Here is a 17,969-nt window from a genome sequence, read left to right as displayed (position 1 = left end):
GTGAGGAGTGGAGATATGAGATGACGTTTGCAGCTGGTATATTTAAAAAAAATTAAATGAAATGAGTGTTACACTGAGGAAAGGCGCTTGTTTGCGCGTGGAATGTGGACGCATGTAAAATCATTAAAATCAAATCTAGGTATATTTGCAAACCAAGCAGGTGAAAGCAATTTTTGTAATTTCCCTTTATCAGGAAAACAGGAAGTGCCTGGAAATGTTTCTGCTAAGATTAGGGATGATTTGCACTGTTTGGAGGACTAGCTCACAAGGTGACTTCGGGGCGTTAAGAAATTTGAGTTTTAATTCAATTTGCTATGTGCCATCACTGCTGATAGTGACACTGAGGAGCTGTAGCTTGAACTTACTGACAAGCGGTAGGATAACACTGTGAAAGAAATGTTTGATGCCGAGACACTAGTTGACTTTCATAAACCTGTATCAGCTGAAAAATTTCCATGTACGAAGAAATTTGCTGGAAAAAAACATTGTCCATATTCGTGTGTGCATATACTTGTGAGCAAAGTTTTTCTTGCTTGAAGATCAACAAGAGTAAGTATCGATGCTCTTTGACAGATATTAACTACACGCTATGATGTCAATCTCAACAAGCAATCTTACTCCTGATTTCAAGAAAATTGTACATACATGTGAAAGGGTACACTTGGCTTATTAAACTGGTTCTAAATGTGCTTGCAGATGTAGAGGATATGAAATTAGCAAAATAAATAAAATGAATAAATCTATGGCTATTTTATTTACATTTATTTATTTGTATGGAACAATTTATGCCGTTTCTTAAATGCAAAGTTAACTAGCGAATGCAATCACTGTAAAAGATGCGGCTCTTCGCTGATCTTCGGTTCCACGAAGTGGCCCCCGAGCCAAAACAATTGCCCACCACTGGCCTACACAGTCGTGTGACAGAAATGCGTCGACCTAAAATTGGAATCCTTGGAAGAAATTAAACGTAGTTCTCCCGAAACCTTGTTGGGTAAATTTAGAGAACTTAGTATTCGAAGACGACCCCGGCCATTGTCTATCTCGCCGTAGCGATCACGACAGTAAGATATGGGAGATTATGGCGCGGGCAAAGCCACATTAGAGTGTCAGTTTTTCCCTCGCTCAGTGCACGAGAACAGAAGGAAAGAAAATCGATAATATTTCAACGCTGTACCTTCTGCTCGCTCTATACTGTGTGTTGCAGAGTCTGCTTACGAAACTGTAGATTCAAAATGAATTTTATGGGCAGTCTGTATACTGACTGTATGACTCACATGTCTGGTAACGCACGTTGCTCTTCAGACCAACCGTGATTGTTTTACATCTGTAAGTGTTAAACAGAAAACATTCAACTTACGTTTGGGGAAGCATCCTTTTATAATTATTTTGAAAAGTTCTAAACGTTCCTACAGCTCCCTTTCTTAAGGAACAAGAGTAATGATGCCTAGATTTTGCTCGACATCGAGGAGTGTCCCTGTGCTATAACAATTTTCATCAAAATGGTTAAATCAGCGGCAGTGGACGAACGGTTTATTTCAGACGTGGTCTTGCGATCCGCCAGCAGCGTACCTTTTCTTGAACGCAAGAGAGAGATTTTGCCCTACTGTGGTGAGCCATTGCATCATGTGCCCTGGATTTTTAAATATCCACTACTGCAATTTCAATTCTGGGTCATTTTCAAGTGGTTACAGGTGCTGAAAACCAGCAGTAGTCATCGTTACTGTTATGTTTTCTTGGAGTTTCCTTGAGTTCATAAGTTCTTTGACATTGCCAACCATCCTTAAGGTTTGTAAGTAAGCTGTTTTCTTATGGGTAACGCCACGTAGCGCTCTGTATGAAAATCACTGGCTGTGCTGTGTGCAGTCTGTGGCTAGTTTGCATTGTTGTCTGCCATTGTAGTGTTGGGCAGCTGGATGTGAACAGCGCGTAGCGTCCCAGTTGGAGGTGAGCCGCTAGCAGTGGTGGATGTGGGGAAGTGAGAAGGCGGATTTTTGAGAGCGGATGATCTGGACAGAGACAGTAAATTTGTAAGACTGGATGTCATGAACTGCTATATATATTATGAACTTTGAACACTATTAAGGTAAATACATTGTTTGTTCTCTATTAAAATCTTTCATTTGCTAACTATCCCTATCAGTAGTTAGTGCCTTCCGTAGTTTGAATCTTTTATTTAGCTGGCAGTAGTAGCGCTCGCTGTATTGCAGTAGTTGGAGTAACCAAGATTTTTGTGAGGTAAGTGATTTGTGAATGGTATAGGTTAATGTTAGTCAGGGCCATTTTTTTGTAGGGATTTTTGAAAGTCAGATTGCGTTGCGCTAAAAAATATTGTGTTTCAGTTTAAGCACAGTCATCTATAATTTTTCTAAGGGGACGTTCCAGGTTGTCGAGAACGTATTCCTTTCACCTCTGGTATCCCTTCAATATCTTCTTTGGCCTTCTGTTATCATCCATATCATGATAACCTCTTTTCTCCCCCTCTACGATTTTTTTATTCTTTCATTTCCTAGTTTAGCAGCGCATCCTTTTTTCTCTTTCTCGTTACCCAAACTCCTGACCGGCTGGTAATTACGCTTTCTGCTATTGTCTGGTATATACTAAGACCTGCCCTGGGTTTGCACGGATAGCACATAAGAAAGTACGGCTGCTAGACTTGCCCGCCGTAGCAGGAAATAAATTATACACCCAAACCTTCTTCGGGAATCAGTCATCTATTGGTGAGAATACGCACATTAGTTTCTGAGATTATCCATCATACACAGACGGGAGACTTTAGTTTAGTGATACATGAAGGTTGTGTTCATGTAGTGCTTAAACAAGCGCCAATGGACACGGGAAACGAAGACACAAAAACTATTCATAATGCTTAGTTCAATTGGTGTAACATATTTCGTTGAAAACAATAATAGACATTGGTTGCAAAAGATGGGTAATATTCGTTTTATCTACATGAAAAATATATTTGTAAGCTGCATTGTATATGCAGTGCATATTCTGTTTGACATTGCACAACTGTGGCTCAAAATGAATGTTGAATCCGCCACCATTCCAGAGGCCAAAGAAAATAGCAAAAGTTTCAATAACTTGTCATTGAACAAAATCGTGTTCCGGAAGTCGGTTCTTTATTTTTCAAAAGAAACGAGATTGATGACACAGATTTTTTTTTAATTATCAAAAATATGTTGAGGCAGCGATGGAGGTCTTCGGAATACGAGCTATTGATCACTTACACGTCTGCATCCTGTGATTCCATGGCTCAATACATTACTACAAGTTGTTTTCTATGAATGCCAGGTAACTTATGTGCCCAAGTGCCACTAAGTCAGTCGGTTTTGAGAAAATTAATCACCGATGAAGATCGAGGAACAGCCTCCCAATAATACACCGCCTACATACATTTCCTAAAAAAATGCCATCGGCATCATTCCTTTTGTGTCAGAAATCGTTAAATGATAAAACGTGGAATGACTCTGGGCCAACACCTGCGGAAGCTTCCTACAAAATCTCCCATTTTCTTGTATGAAGGGAAGTATGGGAGACTTATCGCTACTAGGCAGAGTAAAACGTACGCTGTAGCGTTGTGTTTCACATTCCTCACATCTGATAACACCCGCACGGCGACGACGGCAGGAACTGTGTGTTGCCTCAGATATGGTACGAGGGTGAGTCAGATCAGCTGCACTGTTTTACGAGTGACAGAGAGAGATTTCACTTCGCTGGACGTGCCAGTTCGCGAGACAAGGCATAGTGGTTCGCAGAAAACTTTCTCAAAGTGCTCGAGAAACTCTTTTGCGATGAATGAACCCAGCGCTTAATGTCTTGTGCCTGTTTTTGTTTTTCGTTCTTGCGGTGACTGTAAACATACAAGGTTGAACACTTCAACAAAGCCAAGATAATCGGCTGCGAGCGTATATATCTTTTCCCATTGAGATAGTGGAACATGCCAGGAGCCCGGCAATTCCTGGCGACTACGTTACCGAAGGTATCAGTGAAGAACTAGTTACAACCAAAATTTGTTTCCATCTTTTCCTTCTATTGGTCAAAATGAGATTTTTACCTATTTAAATGATAAACTATGACACACGTGCTTATGTTTTGGAGAACTGAAGATGACTACTGTGAGCGTTGGATGTAGGTTTTCCATTTAGCATTTTGGACTATGCTAGATACGCAACAGTTCCTTTCACAAAGGGAGAGATCGTAGTGTGTGAGAAGGTGGTGTGTATCATGTTTTAATGTAAGGACTACGCCTGCCTTACTACTTAACTAGTTCATTTTCCGAAAAATCAGAAATATACTTTGAAAGGACTGGTGCTATAGTCTGTATAAAAGTTTATCGAGAGCGTAATACGTAGAGCAAGCAGAGCATAGGTTCGCTCATGATTTGGAAATAGTGCCGTAGAGGGTAAAATAACGAGGGAAGACAGAGAGTGTAATAAACACAACAAATAATTGAGGACGTTGGTTTCAAGTGCTAGTCTGGGATGAAGAGGTTGCGTAGAACAGGAAATGGTGAACAGACGTGTCAAATGACTGGGAAGTGTGATGACGAGTAAAATCGTCTCATATCTTTTGTATAGGCCCAGTGTAAATACTGCTAAGTAATTCGGTAACTTGAGGTCCAGTCAGTGTTTAACAACGGCAACGAAAGTAATAATATTCTTGAAAATATATATTTCAAGACCGATGCGAAATAGAGGAAATATGTAAAATATCTTCTAGTCTCTCTTCTTATCAGATGATATTGCCCAGATCCTGTGGTATTTTAATTTTTGAAACGTGTCTTTGTGTATGTCCTGGATTAATTACCCATTATCACGATCGAACAACAACAAAATCGAATCAAAGATTCAAATGCATATTATTTCGCTTCTAGATATTTTACTTTTTACCCCTGCACAGCAAGTTGCACATATCCTGTACTCCAGGAATGTCGTGGTTACTTTTTAACGTAATTATCTTGAAACCTTTCATTTGTAGTTCGTTCTTGGAATTACTTGGTATGTTTCCGTACAAAGTTTGCGTTTGTCATTTCCAGCTCGAGCTTTCTTTTTCTCCCTTACTCCCATCGTTGATAATCTGTACCTCTTGTACGTTTCACCTTTCCTAAAAAATAATTTTCTGACCTTAATTGTTTTTGAAACGGAGTACTGGTTTTAAATCTCTGCTACAAGGGAATACTTGTTCTACCAACTGAGCTGACACATCATCAATGTACATTACGATGTTTTATTTTACTTGGTGCTAATATAGACATCTATTTACCGTTGCCACTTATTTACATATGAGATAACGCCACAAGATAAATCCTTTCGTGAGCATAACTGACTTGTTCAGTTGTGACAGGGGTTCAGTTGTCGGTTCGACGAATAATCTTGTCCGAAGCAAATGTATGTGAAGGCCAGAAACAATACTAATTTAACGGAATATATTGTCGCAAAGAATAACGTATACCGGTGAAAAGACGTAAACATCGAACGAACATAGGAGGCGTATACCTATCGGGAGCTTCAAAAACGCAGAAACCTACCTTACGCCATATCTGTGTGTGAACCGTTGGCTAATGATGCGGTAGACCCAGGGTTCATGTCTTTGATAAACGGGTCCAGGAAAATGTGCGCACATTTTAATCGTACTGGCTTCTCTAGGAAGCGCTGATTTTCGATACTGCGACATTACCAACGAACACCCACTGGGTGAGGTATACTAGACACAATAAGGCTTCTAGAAGCATATCAGTTGGTGGCAGTTTACTTATCTGCACCATCTCGAGCGATATGAAACAAAACAATTACGCTCCATTAAATTTCGGGTGTGCAGCCACACGGGCGAAATTTAATGGAGCAGTCATTCCGCTCCGAAAACATGAAGGTGCACAAAACAATTTTGTGCATTACTGGAATAATTTCTTCCAGCGCATGAGACTCATGTATTTGGGGGGGGGGGGGGGGGGGAAATCTTTAAATCGAAAGTCTATTACTTTAAGACAAAGAGAGGTGTTGCATTCCATCTCTCTTAGTAAAATATGAAGCATTTTTACGTAACTGGTATTAAAAAGACGCATTTAATTAGGCAGTAAATAATAACTACTCAGCTTCTCGTAGATAGAATGACAGGCTTCAGGTATGAAATGAAATGGTTCGCTATTATCCTACATCAGCACACTGTAAATCAGTGTGAAGGACATGAACACAGGGAACACTTCACTCCTCCCCCCCCCCCTCCCCTCCCCCCCAAAAAAACTGTATCACGTTTTAGGGATTTTACCCATTAAATTCAGTTACGAATTACGGGAGGAATGGCTGTTCAGATACATCTTGGCTAATCAGTTCCCTGCAGAGTGGCAAGTAGAGAGCTGTAGAATATTCCTAGATTCTCCAATTAATACTTGGTCTTGAAATTTTTTGAGTAGGCTTTCGCGAGGTATATGGCTCCTTTTTTCAAGCTCCTGCCAGATCTGGTTTTTTGACATGTTTGTGACGCTTTTCTTTCAGTCCAACCTGTGACCAGGCGTGCCGAACATCTCTGATTACTTTGTCTCTTATTAGTCGTACAAGGCGTGTGTCATACATGCCCGAGCACATCTAACGTTCTCGTCAGTTGTGTTACAACTTATCTCACGATAGTATCGTGCTTTTGATCAGAGTTAGTAGGAATGACGCTTTCTTTCGTTGTTCGTAATGAAATTAAACCATTCATAGGTCTTCTAGTGGGGGATAAGATTTTCGTTCAGTTAACCAATTTTTACTTCAAAACCACATTTCCCCTTTCCTATTATTTATTTGTTTACATATTTTATTTACTGAAAGTGTGTGATATTAGGATGCAGTTTATCCGTGAACAAGTGTTCAAATGTTCAAACGTGTGTGAGATCTAATGGGACTTAACTGGTAAGGTCATCAATCCCTAAGCTTACACACTACTTAACCTAAACTATCCTACGGACAAACACACACCCATGCCCGAGGGAGGACTCGAACCTCCGCCGGGACCAGCCGCACAGTCCATGACTGCAGCGCCTTAGGACGCTCGGCTAATCCTGCGCCCTGAAGTGTTCTGTTATAATTTGAACTAATATTTGTAAGTCTTGGGAAACGTGAAGATGGTAACAGCTCGCTCGTGCAAGAAAATTGCAACATTCTCCACTAAAAGGTTACGGTAGTGAGGAACGTGACACTGTTAATCTTTTCTTCTGAAGCAAATTTCTTGTTGTGATTACGTAGATGACGAAAACATTTGCAAATAGTTAGACAATGATGCTTACGAACCGGAATTTAAGCAGATTACTGAAGCAAACATGGTGAGCAAAGTGTATTTTGAAGAGGCACTGGATTGCATTGATGTGTTACTGAGAGTATGCAGGATAAAATTCTTTTGGGTCCGCAGCTCGTGGTCGTGTGGTAGCGTTCTCGCTTCCCACGCCCGGGTTCGCGGGTTCGATTCCCGGGGGTGTCAGGGATTTTCTCTGCCTCGTGATCACTGGGTGTTGTGTGATGTCCTTAGGTTAGTTAGGTTTAAGTAGTTCTAAGTTCTAGGGGACTGATGACCATAGATGTTAAGTCCCATAGTGCTCAGAGCCAAAATTCTTTTGGATATACCGATGTTTTGGCTCGCCGAAAAATGAGAATCGTAGTCTGAAAAAAGTGAATGAGAAACAGAAACAGAAAAAATGGATAGTTACTACACGAAAGTGGGCTGAAAGCAAGTAATAGGAGGTGGTGGTGGTGGTGGTGGTGGTGGTGGTAAGTTCCTATGGGACCAAACTGCTGAGGTTATCAGTCCCTAGGCTTACACACTACTTAATCTAACTTACGCTAAGGACAACACACACACACACACACACACACACACACACACACACACGCCCGATTGAGGACTCGGACCTCCGACGTAGGGAGTTGCGCGAACCGTGGCAAAGCGTCCTAGATCACGCGGCGCAAGTAGAAGGAAATCGTGTACGTAATGCAGTGGGCTGGGTATGTAACATGTAGCTACTTTTTCTTTTTTTTAAATAAACTAGATAGCAGTTTCCGGTAAAACGTGTGTATTTGAGGATTATCCGTGCAGTCTTGGAGAGTCTGCGACAGTCATGCGTAGTTACACTTGGGTGGAACTGTAGTACTTCACATTTCTGCAGACTCGAGACACTTGAGGTGACTTTTTACTTTCATATTCGCTGACTTCGCCATCGCACACCCAGACTATCCCCTTCCATCTTAGCATAAACAAAGCTACAGATCAGCCTGTCACGACAACCAGGATTTTTCCTTTCACATTGGTTGGCTTCGTCAACTCACAAGCAGACTGCCTGTGTGAAAAGCCGATCATCACAGCGAGATCTCCAGCCTCCGCAGAAATGTCTCTCTGTACAACTGTTGCACCACGTCGGTTCTGCATTAACCAGGGTAATCGGGAATTTCTTCTATTATGGTTTACGCCAGTTCCATTCGGTTAGGGGGCGCCCTGTTCTCTTCGGCTCTAATCCTGTTTCCGCAGTCCATGTGGGAGCGATATGCAGCGAGCGTCCGGCCATCCTGATTTAGGTTTACTGCGATTTCCCTAAATCGCTTCAGATAAATGTCTGGATGGTACCTTTGAAGGGGCACGGCCGACTTCTTCCCCATCCTTCCCCAATCCGATGAAACCGATGATCTTGCTGTTTGGACCCCTCCCCCAAATTAGCCGACAAACCAACCAACCGATATGTAGCAAGCTGTAGTGTATATCTAAATCCCCCACTTAATACTGGTCCTTGATACTCTGTGAATAGGATTTCATGGTCCACTTGCCTTGCTTATTCAAGCACCTGCGAGTTGAGATTTTTCAGCATTTGCGTGACGCTCTCCCCTAAATCGAAAAAACCTGTGGCCATACGTGTTGCCCCTCTGTGTGTCCGATCCCCAGCTTCTCCAGTTAATCCTATTTGGTATGGGTCCCACATTCCTTAGCGCACTGTAACGACTTCGTCAATTATGTTCGAACTTCTGTCACGACTGTGACATTCTTTTTATCAAAGGAGCTACCAATGACAGAAGGTTCGTCCATGTGACATCGTTCTTATTTTATTAAGTTAATCGCGTAGAAATAATAATTTCGTTCGATTTTCTAGCCTTTAAACAAGAAATCACGTTTCGTTTTTCTTCTTTTACTTACGAGCCTCGTGGGTAACGGTTGTTTCTATTTTACTCTTTTCAACAAATCTCTTACCATTTTTCGACATTTCTCTATATTTACCCTCACCTGGCTCCAGTCGTCTTTATTATTGTTTCCCAAAAGTTTTATTCTTGCTTGTTTATTCACTTTGTCTTTGGGTGGAATTTACTGAAATAGGTGAAGACTCTTTGTCAGTCTCACGGGTTTCATCCTTATAATACGGGCGATAGAAACCTATTCTTCTTTCCTTTATCACGTCTGTAATTTTTTTTCTCAGAATGTGTATAAAAATTCACTATTGTCACGTCTTATGTATAGCTTTTTCTATTTAATTACTTTCAAAATTTTCTTCCTGATTTCCAGTGCTTCCATCATCGCCATTTTGTTTAGAGTAAACATAGTGCTGCATAAAATGCTTCTGGGCGAATTACTGTACAATGATGCCTTGCATTGGGGGATACTGATTTCTTGCTATACAGATTGTAACAGTTATGTAAGTGCAGATACTGTTATATATGGTGCCTTAATATGTACACACATAATTGTGCAGATTTTTTCTTCTCTGCATCGAAGAGTCTTCCCACAAACAAGTCACAAATTTTACGATTTGGTGTTTTCTGCACGGCCGTGACTGCACCATTAAGTTGACTACGCCTGTAAGTGTAGACTACCCGTTTAGCGTCCACACACAAAAAATTGGTTCAAATGGCTCTGAGCACTAAGGGACTTAACATTGTGGTCATCAGTCCCCTAGAACTTAGAACTACTTAAACCTAACTAACTTAAGGACATCACACACATCCATGCCCGAAGCAGGATTCGAACCTGCGACCGTAGCGGTCACGCGTTTCCAGACTGAAGTACCTAGAACCGCTCGGCCGTCCACACACATCCTCACTGCAGCACCTGACCTGCCACCCAGGGGAAAATAAGCATTGACATGCTCTTGCTGCATGTACTTGGAGGTACTACTCAACCTAAAAATATAAGATTTGTAATAGCTATAATTATTAGTCCGTGAATGACGTAAATACTGATGAAATGTTGTTCAGTACACTGTGCTCAGTCACCAATACAAAAAATTTGCACCTATGCCCATTACACCCTATATACTTCCTCAGTAAAGTAGTGCACTGGCTTCGTCTTACAGTCTCTTGCTTTAATGGCTTCTCTCCCTCAGTTGTCTCGTTCGATTACGTCTCCTAGACGAAGCCGGCCGAAGTGGCCGTGCGGTTAAAGGCGCTGCAGTCTGGAACCGCGAGTCCGCTACGGTCGCAGGTTCGAATCCTGCCTCGGGCATGGATGTTTGTGATGTCCTTAGGTTAGTTAGGTTTAACTAGTTCTAAGTTCTAGGGGACTAATGACCTCAGCAGTTGAGTCCCATAGTGCTCAGAGCCATTTGAACCATCTTAGATGCACGAATTTATTGATTCCCTCAGATTTTCCTCTTGTCTCTTACTTATTTGTTTACGTATTTTAATACTTTTTCTTGCACGTGCAATGGCTACAGAAAGAGCGCATCGTTATAGTCCAACGTAGATTGTAAACAGGAACTGATGCGTCGAGTGGTTCAAGAGGCTCTGAGCACTGTGGGACTCAACATCTGAGGTCATCATTCCCCTAGAACTTAGAACTACTTAAACCTAACTAACCTAAGGACATCACACACATCCATGCCGGAGGCAGGATTTGAACCTGCGACCGTAGCAGTCACGCAATTCCGATGCGTAGAGCACAAATGAATTTGCGTATGCTCGAGCAAAATACTCGATCGAGCACGGTTGTCGATGCTGCAGATACGTGTGTAGGCACCTTCAGTCCCGTGAGAAAAGTGTCTAAAAAACACAGGCAGGCCGGCGGCTCGATGCGCCAGACAAGCGGAGAGGTCCCAACAGGTTTGGGATCGGCTTCCCGTTGTGGGAGCCGCATACTTAACGGGCACGGAGAACACTGGCCGCCGAGGCAGTGTCGCGTCGCGTCGCCGAAGTGGGGCGAGCAGGGCAGGCGGAAGAAGCAACAGGTTGCGGGGCGTGTCGCCGTCGTGACCCGGGGTCACAGCGAGGCGGCGGCGGCGGCGGCGGCGTCTGCGGCGGCGACTCCAGCAGGTGCACGTATCCAGTAGCAGGTGCGGCGGCCGCCGAGGCAACAGGTTTCCAGCGGCCAGTCGCCGCGGGCGGCGAGGCACCTGCCGCTACCGCTGCCCCCGCCACCGCCGCCGCCCACTACTCCCTGCTCTCTCTCTCTCTCTCTCTCTCTCTCTCTCTCTCTCTCTCACACACACACACACACACACACACACACACACACAAACCTTTTTTCCCTCTCTCCTACCTTACCTCGTTTTCTCTCTTCTTATTTCCATTTTCCACCCACGCATCATGCCATCGCTCTCTCTCTCTCTCTCTCTCTCTCTCTCTCTCTCTGCGCTCCGGCCGCTTCGAACACGCGAGCATCTGCAGGCGTCGAAGCTTTGTTCAGCTGTTGGGGCAGCCAGTCGCTGTACACTCGTTAAGTAGTGTGTCTCCGTTAAAACTTTCGTGCCTCCTGTAATGGAAGGAGAAATTGATCCATTCTTTCACGCGGCAGCTGAGGAGTGAGTCTCCTCGCAGAGTAACAAACGAGAGAGCACAAGCACTATCAGTTGCACAAAGAACGATCAGTTTATATAATCGTATTCTTGTCTTGACCACAAGAGGTTTACTTATTTCCTTACGCGTTTCAACCATGGGCCATCTTCAAAAGGACGCGAATCTGACTGATGCGAGCTCTCTCGTCGATGTTGTCGGTACAAGTAACAAATGCAAAACTTTTTGCATGTGTTTTTTACCGACTACATTGACAAGATATTTCGTATCGATGTTTCATCTTTTTGAAGGTAGCCAGCAGTAGAAACACGTCAGGAAATTAATAAATTATTTGCACGCTAGAAAAACATATAATAAAATTGCGTTAACTTGAACTATGATCGTTGCAGCTCATTTTGCGTTTGTGTACTATATTTCCAAATTCCTCGCATCGTATAGACCTCTGAACTCTCAAGCAGGAGGAACTCATTCACGAAGATACATGAAATACACTCTCAGCCGAGAGTACGAACAACCCTAAACCTTATAATGGAATGACGACAATGAAAACCTGTACCGGGACTCGAACCAGGATTCCCCTCTTTACGGGACCGGTCACCTCAACCGCTCTGGCTATCCGTGCGCCATTCACTGCCAGACCCAAACTTCTATATATCGTCGTTCTGGCGTGACTACCTGTACTCGAACACACATTGCGTAATTCCCGTACAGAGGCGACATTTTAATTGGAAGTCGCTAACTGGGATCGGAGTGTAAATGTGGTATTGTAGTGCTTGTGTTTTTCTTAACAACACAGGCACTGCAACATCATATTCACGAAGAGATCCACGCCACGAGATGTCTGCGAGGTTGAAACACGCCTACATAGATCACGAGCGTTTTAGAAAACACTGGTGGGGCATTATTTATTGTACACCCAACACTTTGGAAAGTAGACGGGGCAAGAAAGTTCCCGACTGAGTGATAACACGTTCCTATACCCATATATAGCTTTAGCGAGTGTTTCGTCACCAGTCACTGACAGCGCGCAAAAGCCTTTGGCACTAACAGAGACACTAGGGTGTAGTAGTTTACAATTTATCCAGCTACGGAGCGTTTAGGGTTGGTGCCAAACACTGTGATTTTGCGAATCCAGGAAATACAAAGTGATTCAGCTGCCCCTACCGCGATCGTTTTATGCAACCCGCAATAACTAGCCTTCATCAACTACGTGCGAGATTTTCAAATTCTCTCGCTCGCTCGTTACGAGCAAAAGTATTAGAAAAAAAACTTTTGAAGGAAATTTATATAAAAAAAAGTAGTCGATTTTTGTACTGTAACAGGTTTAGCGAGTGGCCATAGTTTTTCAGTTTCTGTACATTTACTGGCCATAATACGCCACCTGGTTGGTTGAGCACTTAAAAATTGTAAAACTGACGTTTCCTCACGGGCACTTACAAATTAATAATGTCAACGTAATAGCCGATTATGCTGGTGGCTTAACAGCCCAGTCAATTGAGACAAAAAAACGTCGAATATCGGCAATAGTTCGTGCAGTCGTAAATATTTGTACACTGGCCGGAGGGAGTGCCATGGCCAACATATTAGAAATCCTGGTTGGTGAGGGATGAGTGTGGGGGTGGAGTGGGGTTTAAAAGTCAGTTTGTACTTTTTTCTTGAGTAACTCGAAAACCTTGGCACCCAGTGAAAACCCACCGCAGTACAAAATTTAATTACATTAAGTTTCCTATAAAAATGTCCTTCTCATTTCTTCTGTGGACTAACAGTTTGCGTCTAACGAGCAAGAAAATATGGAAATATCGCGCTTGATTTATGAAGGCCAGCAGTAACATTGCGGGTTGCATAAAACGACAGCAGTAGGGACATCTGAATCACCCTGTATATCAGCACTAATGTGAATATATCTCCGTCTCATAAGGAAAAAATGACTTTCTTTTCAGTCAAACAATTACCTGATGAAACCAATAATCACTCTGTAGAAAATCATGGCATTCATATTAGGCAACATACTGAAGAGGAAGCAGTAAGCTGAAACCCCAGTCACATACACAAACGCTACAGAGCGGCCGACCCGGGTGACCGAGCGGTTCTAGGCGCCTCAGTCTGGAACCGCGGGACCGCTATGGTCGCGGGTTCGAATCCTGCCTCGGGCATGGATGTGTGTGATGTCCTTAGGTTAGTTAGCTTTAAGTAGTTTTAAGTTCTAGGTAACTGTTGACCTCAGCTTTTAAGTCCCGTAGTGCTCAGAGCCATTTGAACCATCTGAAGCTACAGAGCGTCTGTGGAGCGAAAATGAATTCTTGGAGCTCAGATTGGGTAGCCAAGCCCTCTTTACCAGAATGGCCAACCAGAACCTGTATAGAGAGGTCTGTTTATGGGAAACCTGGTTTTTGGAGTCTTTGTATGCGTGTGTCTGCTCGAGTTCTTGCATTTTCTAATGTGAGTATCAGTACATCTTCGCATGTGTCTTTCCGCGTGCGTATCTGTGGGGTTATGTGTGTGTGTGTGTGTGTGTGTGTGTGTGTGTGTGTGTGTGTGTAACAGAACACGAACAGAAGTACAAACATGCGCGTTTCATTTTTTTAATTGAAAATGCACAGCGTTGCCACAGGCAGAGCAGAAAAAAAGCTAAGACGGACCCTCTGTTCTTTGCTTTTGAGAGGTCTGTGGTGTATAAGTCTTTTAACTCGGTGTTATTCCGTCTGATCTTTCTCCGCTCTGCCACACATTTTACGCCAGCCGCCAGCGTCATCGTCGTTACCACAAACCGCTAATTTCGGCCGTCGAAAGAGATGTTTCCCTAGACCCTTAAATTTGAATTGCAGAGTGCGCCTTTATATGGAGTAAAGCGGGCGCGATAAATTCTCGGACCGCGACTCGTTTGATGGGGCCGGTAGCGGAAAATGGAAGTTACCGTGCGTTGTTAGTTCGCTAATGTCTGTGATATGTGAAGTCGCGATTGCGTGAACGAGAGAGGAATAAGTATTCGATTATAAGCGAATCGATCATACCGTGAGGAAACCTGCTTGTGTTTTTCTTAGCATTAAGCCTTCTGCTCGTAATAATTGTCAGTTTGTCACACTTGTTCTCGGATCGGATTTTCTTTTGGTTATGGCATGTGGAGCGCTGCGTTTGTTGTTTCCTACTAGTTAAAATCTGCTTTTATCAATTTCGCATTATTTGTAACTAACGTCATCTTGGGCGAATAAATTAAACCGCTGTTCTTTAGAGATATAGACTCGATTCATTTTACGGTAGACGCTAACGCAAGAAAATCTCCAGTCCGATTTGCGACTGTTGTGTCCCTTTATACTGGTCAGTTCGAAATGCCCTACTGCGGAAGCAGTCCCATCCATAGTAGGTGAAGTTAACTTTGTACCTCAACCAGGGAAGCTAGTACCGGGTGGTTATAATTAAAGTGCAGCTTCTTACAGAAGGCCAATGTGGACAGTAGTTATCGTATGGAAACGAAACTTGGTAGATATCCTAACAGGTTATTGCGGAACCGATTAACGATGGAAAAAAATAAAATTTAAATTCAATTCGGGCCACCAGATGCAAATCTGGTGCTGTGAATGCAAGAAAGACGGTATAGAAATGTTTTCATACGTTATGGACTAGGAAGGGGAAGTGAGCAGAAAACATCAAACAAGTGAAAAAGGTATAATGTTTTTTTTACTAACCACCGCTTTCATAATTTGTTGCATGTGAGCATCAGAGACGGCGACGAGATGGAGGACAGCGCCAGATTTGCAACTGGTGGCCAAAATCGGATCTAATATTATAACGTGTAAATCGGTTCTGCATAAAGGCAGTAGCATATCTGCTAAGTTTCACCACCCGGTATTATCAACACTACCACCGTCCTAATTATTTAGGGTCTTGATGGGTTTCATTTGTTGCAGCTTCATACTTGTCCACAGAGGGCTTGATTATTTATGAAATCAGCAGGAAAAAGTTTTATAGTTACTGCATTGTTGTCCGGAAGATAACAATTTGTTACATGGATTTGCAACTGGTTTTGGTTGGAGAGAACGAAGACACGGGTTTAACGTCCCGTCGACGACGTGGTCATTAGAGACGGATCTTAAGCTGTGTTAGTGGAAGAAAATCGGCCATGTACTTCTCAAAGGAACCATACCGGAATTTTCCTAACGCGAATTAGAGGAACCCTGGAAAACCTAAATAAGGATGGCCGGACGCAGATTGGTTCCGTCGTTCTCTCAAATGCATCACCGTGTTTGATCGTTCTAATTGGAAGTGAACGCTAGATTGGTTATTTTACGTAAAATGAAAATTTAGTAGCCTTTGACTGCAACGATACTCATTCCGCGGCAATGAAACCTATGATCGCGTTGGGGATATTCGTTCCTTTAGGTCGATGTAGTGAGCCTATTACATTCCGCCGACCCGTTATAAAATATTAACTAACTATCTGTATCGTGTGGACAACTGTAATTATGGCTTGTGGAGCGCTGCGTTTGTTTTTAAGTGAACGGTAGAAAGGTACCAACACAAACAGTACTCCCCATGTGCTGCACCAAAAGTGTCCACGGAAATTAATTTTGCCATTTGCTGGATGAATCGTCGTCCACAATGCGTCATGTCTGCGCTCCGCGATAAACTACGTAGATTTGTGGGTTTAAATCCACAACGTTAGCGCACGGTGCAATAGCCATACGCGTGGAGTATTTCTAGCAGGCCCTGAAACAGACTTTATGTAACTAGAAAGAACCTGAATCAGGCACTCACGGTAGTTTTTGTGTTTAAGGAAGTTAGTCGTATTTTTGCGAGCAGGCGGGTAATTCATACCATTGCGAACGTTTTCGAATACATCTGCAATTAACCAATGAAGATATTTCATTTGCGAATGCTGACGATTTTAGTTTTTCATGTCTTGTTTGTAATGTGATCAGGTTAGCAGAGTTTCACATACTGCATTTCCCACTTTTTAGTCGCGATACTTCAGTTTACAAACGTTTCACTCCCAAAATACACTTCCTGGTTGCGGGACATGATCAGAATATAAGTAGTCGATCCATTACGGAGGATGAATAATGGTGCATGCCTGCTTGGAGGTGTGTGCAGACGTTCAGGGCAGATATATCATTTAAATAAGTTGTCAGTAAAATTTATATGGAAATTAGTTTTTTGCAAGCGACATACTGCACTAATTGTAAGTAGCTACATGAAAATCCCTACAGTAGTTCCAGAGATTTTCATATACAGACGCGACGAGGAACTTCAGTTTAGTAATGGTTACAGATGTGAGCGAATAATTTATGCAGTCTCATGAGATTTGGGGATTCCTATTATGCCTAATTGTCCTTCGTTTTGTATTCCGAGTTCTTTTCAAATTATTTGTGAAGTAGTGATTCGTTGCAAGACACAGTCTTGTCTCCATTCACGGAATACGGAATAATGAGCGGGAAAGCACGTATGCACAAGCGTCCATATGTGTTAATGAGAAAAGAGAGAGAGAGAGAGAGAGAGAGAGAGAGAGAGAGAGAGAGAGAGAGACCTGCCGGTTCGTAGTGACGGAGTTGGATTATCGTTACTTTTTCCCCAATATAATGGTCGTTATCGGTTGGGTCAGCTGAGCTTCATCCGACGTCATTCAGCAGCCCGTCAGAACCTTTGCCGAAGTGCAGTCAACTTCATCGCCGACATAACCTTATCGCACGAAAGCGTAAGTCCTCCTTCGTCTCACTCCTTTGGCGGGACGGGTACCAAGAGGGGAGCGGTGGCGTGCGTGTGTGTTTATGTGTTTGTGAGAGTGATAATGACGTGGCGCTGGTCGATAAAAGCTATTGGGCAATCCTGGCGCACGAGTTTGCTGAAGCGGTGTTTACTTGAAGACGGTTTTCTTCGCGTTTCTCGCATGTCGTGTGCCTTCTGGAAGCATTTGCCGCCGTATTTGTGGCTCAATTTCGAAATTAGTAATAGGTAATATCTCTGGCGGTATTGGCGCAAGCTGTCTAAGCTGCAGCCACAAAAATTTAAAATAAACGCTTGAATAGTGTGGTGGCGCAGGCCCGTGACTGGAGTGGGTCTACTGGCCTAATTGCAGGCCTTTCTGTTCGTCGAGACTCGGGGGGGGGGGGGGGGGGGGGGGGTGGCGTGTCCCTCGCCCCAGCCGGCCATTGCTCCTAGGAAAGAACTTCGGCAAAGGCTGGGTGAGTGTATCTTAGGCTGCCATGGAGTCTGAGTATAGCACTCTGCCCGCGCTAG

General features: G+C 43.2%; 1 protein-coding gene across 1 annotated transcript in view; it reads left to right on the top strand.

Moving 5' to 3' along the window:
• The window catches only part of LOC124795899 (zinc finger protein 777-like), a 262,251-nt gene that overhangs the window by 11,038 nt on the left and 233,244 nt on the right, over nucleotides 1–17,969 (top strand). The window lies entirely within an intron of this gene.

This window comes from Schistocerca piceifrons, chromosome 4, assembly GCF_021461385.2.
Source record: "Schistocerca piceifrons isolate TAMUIC-IGC-003096 chromosome 4, iqSchPice1.1, whole genome shotgun sequence".
Taxonomy (NCBI): domain Eukaryota; kingdom Metazoa; phylum Arthropoda; class Insecta; order Orthoptera; family Acrididae; genus Schistocerca; species Schistocerca piceifrons.
This window is presented reverse-complemented; position numbering and strand designations above follow the sequence as displayed.